The sequence below is a fragment of the Apodemus sylvaticus genome, chromosome X (assembly GCF_947179515.1).
Source record: "Apodemus sylvaticus chromosome X, mApoSyl1.1, whole genome shotgun sequence".
Lineage (NCBI taxonomy): Eukaryota > Metazoa > Chordata > Mammalia > Rodentia > Muridae > Apodemus > Apodemus sylvaticus.
In genome coordinates, this window is record NC_067495.1 from 132,939,108 (window position 1) to 132,943,954 (window position 4,847).

The window sequence follows — 4,847 nt, forward strand, 5'->3', positions numbered from 1 at the left end:
TGCTGAGGAAAGCTGCTAACAGGGAGTGGAACCAGACCAGGAGGAAGAAATTTGTTGCAGTCAAAAAAGATGCCAAAGGAGTTGGAGCTCTGAAGTCTGCCTTAACATCAGACATGGAGATGCAGTTTTGAGTTCGCCAAGCTGGTTTTCCATCTTGCATTGGGAATTATGGTTAAATGATTGGATGAATCTCAGAAGAGATATTCAACTTTGGACTTTTAACACTGCTGAGACTACTATAGACTGTGGGGACCTTAGATATTGGACTCAACGTATAGTTTGTTATTTAATGTTTAGGTATGGCCCCCATAGACTCATATGTTTGAATAAGCCTATGGGGGCCAGGGAGTGGAATGTGCTGGGTTATATATTCTTGGCTCAGGGAATAGCAAAATTAGGAGGTGTGTCCTTGTTGGAGTAAGCCTGGCACTGTGAGTGTGGGCTGTAAGCCCCTCACCCTCGCTGTCTGGAAGGCAGTCTTCCACTAGTAGCCTTCAGATGAACACTTCCTACTCTCAGCTCCTCCTGCACCACGCCTGCCTGGAAGCTGCCCTGCTCCTACCTCGATGACACTGAACTGAAGCTCTGAAGCTGTGATTCAGCCCCAACTCAATGGTGTATTTTATTACAGTTGCCTTGGTCATGGTGTCTGTTCACAGCAATAAGACGCTAACCAAGAGAGTTTGTTCATTTGCAAACAGGACCTTGCTCTGTATCTAACATTGACTGACTTGATACCTATTATAAAATCCAGACTGGCCTCAAACTTCTGTGGTTTCAAGTCTCACAAGTGTCTAAGTATATTCCACCATATTGGCTTTACTTTCAATGCAGATAAAATATTCTAACGAGTTCATTTTTCAAGAATAACATGCCCCTGTGGTTCGGGGCATGGTTTTCAGTGTACTTCATTTCTCTCTCCAAAAAAATAAAGCTTTCAGGATTTCTGCCATGCCAAGTGTAATATATCTGTACATATGTACGTGTGTATATGTGTTTCTGTTTACATGTATATATGTGTATTGTATATATGTATGTGTTTAAATATGTATATGTTTATATATGTATATATGTATACTTGTACTTCTCACTCCCTTGTGATCCCCCAAATAATAGTTTTCAAGTACATATGAAAGTAACAGAGCATTCCAGCACTTCTGTCACACCTTGCCCAGCACTCTGGATCGGAGCCCGAGGCAGGAGAATCTCGGCTTTGAACCCAACCTTGGTTGCATACTAAGGATGCCCTTTCCAGAAAAGCCAGTATTGGGCTGAGGCAACGATTTGGTGTGTAAAAGCACTTGCTGTGCAAGCATGGGGACCTGACCTTGAGAACCTAGAACCAATGCTATAACCAGATATTTGGCATAAGGACATGAATCCTACCGTTCATGTAGAAAATGAAACACAGAAACAGGAAATTCCCCTGAAGCTAAGCAATGAATGAACTTGGTTTCCAAAGTTGAAAAACAACAAAGAGAACCCAAACTGTCTCTAGACACCCAAGGTTGCTCTGGCTTCCATGTGAATACTGTTGCACACACTTGCTTGTATGCTCAGACATAAATACACACAAGGAGAGAGAGAGAGAGAGAGAGAGAGAGAGAGAGAGAGAGAGAGAGAGAGAGAGAGAGAGAGAGAGAAAGAGAGAGAGACAGAGACAGAGACAGAGACAGAGAGAAAGAGAGAGACAGAGAAAAAGACAGAGAGGCAGAGAGACATAGAGACAGAAGCAGACAGACAGACACACACACACACACACACACACACACACACACAAACGCGCACACACACACACAAGTATTCTCTGGCACTTGAATACTTGGTGCCCAGTTGGTGGTCCTATTTGTGGAGACTTTGAAGATATGGCCTTCTTGGAGGAGGTGTGTTACTGCCTGGACTTTGAGAGGTTAAAGCCTTGCCTCATTTTGAGTTTCCTCCCTGCTTCCTGCATGTGAGGTCTTAGCTGTACCTGGCATGCTCCCCCACTTTGGTGGTTGTTGATGGATTCCTGTCCCTCTGGAACCTTAAGCCAAAAGCAACACCTTCCTTCTGTAAGTTGCCTTGCTCCTCATGTTTTTGCATAGCAGTAGAAAATTAACTAAGGTACAGGGTAGTTAATATAAGCCAGTATATAGTTGTTTTCTAAAATGATTTAAATTACACTCTTGTCTTTAATAAGTCCTACAACTTTCTCATCCTTATCTGAATTTTGGACAATTTTTATGTCATTTCTACTCTCATGATGATAAACTTGATGCATTAAGTGTACATGTTAACTTCCTAAAACCATTTAAAAGTGGAGCTTATATGTTTGAAATTATTGTTTAAAGAAGTTTTACTCTCTCTCTCTCTCTCTCTCTCTCTCTCTCTCTCTCTCTCTCTCTCTCTCTGTGTGTGTGTGTGTGTGTGTGTGTGTGTGTGTGTGTGTGTGTGTGTGCTTGTGTGTGCCTAGTGTATATCTGTGCACTTTGTTCATGTAGTGCCTGGGGCAGTCACGAAAGAGCATTGGATCCTTTGGAGTTGGAGGGCAGATGTGAGCTGTCTTAAATGGATTCCAGGAAATCCCCACGTGTCCTCAGCAAGTGCTCCTAGCCACTGAGCTATCTCCCAGACCCTATTTTTAGTTTAAATCATGTATGTCTCTGTGTGTCTGTCTATCTATCCATGGGTATGTACGTGAGTCTATGGGTGTTTGTAGAGGCCAGATGGGGACGTGGGATCCCTTGTGGTTGGAATTACAGGTAGTTGTGCCCTCCCCAATCAGGGTATAATATCTGGTCCTCCAGAAGAGTCATGTGTACCTTTAGCCATTGAAGCATATTTCCAATGCCCCTGCAAAGCTATTTTAATCTCACTTAATTTTATTCTTGCTGAGAAATTTTCATTTATGAGACCATCCATATATCTTGGTTTGACACTACATTGTGCTATGTGACAGTGACACTAAAATGGGAGGAATGTGATGTCCTGTACCTGAAACACCATTCTTTTATTTTCTGGTTTATTTTTATTTTCTTTTTCTTTTTCTTTTTTTTTTTTTTACAATAAAAGAACAAACATAGGTGGTACAAACATTTATAAGAGTATTGCCAGCTTTATATTTAGTGGACATGTATCCAAAACTCCAAATGTTTTTTGCCCGGTGTGGACATCGGAGGCATCGTCTGGCTGATCTTCTGTGTTAAGCTGGATCGCTGGTTTCTATTTCTCGATTTCGATAGTGAGCTGGTGCTTGCTGGCTTCCTCGAGGTTCTGGATAAGAAGACGTTCACACTGCCTCACTCGCTCCAAGGCGGCTGCCTGCTTCTTGGGGTCTCGCCTTCTCCTGCGGGTTTTGCGTTGAACCATGGTTAACCATATCTTTTCAAACATGTCTGAGAAAGACTGCTGCTTCTGCTGTGGTTGTTGGGCCAATGAGGCTAATGCAGAGGTATCTTCCCCAGGAGCTGAGAGGTCCTGGCAGGACCTTAATTGCCCACAGGGCTGCTTGGAAGCCCTGTGAATGAGCTTCCTTTCCCTAGAGGCAGCTGTGGTGCTGACCTCTGTTGTATGGACAGGAATATCCCGGGAAAGGCGTGAAGACCTTAGTCTATCTTTTATACTCGGTTCACAAATGTTCAAGACAGGAATATCCCGGGAAAGGCGTGAAGACCTTAGTCTATCTTTTGTACTCGGTTCACAAATGTTCACGACAGGAATATCCCGGGAAAGGTGTGAAGACCTTAGTCTATCTTTTATACTCGGTTCACAAATCTTCACGACAGGAATATCCCTGGAAAGGCGTGAAGACCTTAGTCTATCTTTTATTCTCGGCTCACAAATCTTCACGACAGGAATATCCCTGGAAAGGCGTGAAGACCTTAGTCTACCTTTTATTCTCAGATCAGAAATCTTCACGACAGGAATATCCCGGGAAAGGCGTGAAGACCATAGTCTATCTTTTATTCTCGGTTCACAAATTTTCACAACAGGAATATCCCGGGAAAGGCGTGAAGACCTTAGCCTATCTTTTATACTCGGTTCACAAATGTTCACGGCATCTCCTACAGGTCTCTGGTTACAGCTAAGGGTAGCTTCCTCAGGAGTCCTGTCTTGGGTGAATTTTTTAAAGCGTGTCTTCATCAGGGAAAAAAATGAGCTCCCCTACCATGAGTTCAATGTAGGAAACTGTGCCCTAGTGCCCTCCCTGCAGTGTGAGGATTGGAGCGCGTGCTCTAACACGTCACACACAGCATTCCTAGTGAGTGCATCTTCTTTGTTATGTAATAACTATCAAGTCTTGCTTATGTGTTATCCATGAATTTCTTTTCTTTTTTTCTTAATCTTAGTAATTTTTATGAGATATATTCTTTATTTACATTTCTTTTTTTTTTATTCGATGTATTCTTTATTTACATTTCAAATGATTTCCCATTTTCCGGGTCTCCACTCCCTGCAAGTCCCTTAAGCCCTCTTCCCTCCCCCTGTTCCCCCATCTACTCCTTCCCACTTCCCTGTTCTGGTATTCCCCTATACTGTTGCATTGAGTCTTTCCAGAACCAGGGGCCACTCCTCTGTTCTTTTTGGACATCATTTAATATCTGAATTATTTCTTGGGTATTCTAAGTTTCTAGGTTATTATCCACTTATCAGTGAGTGCATACCATGATTGATCTTTTGAGACTGGGTTACCTCACTTAGTATGATGTTCTCCATCTCCATCCATTTGCCTAAGAATTTCATGAATTCATTGTTTCTAATGACTGAATAGTACTCCATTGTGTAAATATACGACATTTTTTTCTATCCATTCCTCCACTGAGGGACACCTGGGTTGTTTTGAGCTTCTGGCTACTACAAATAGG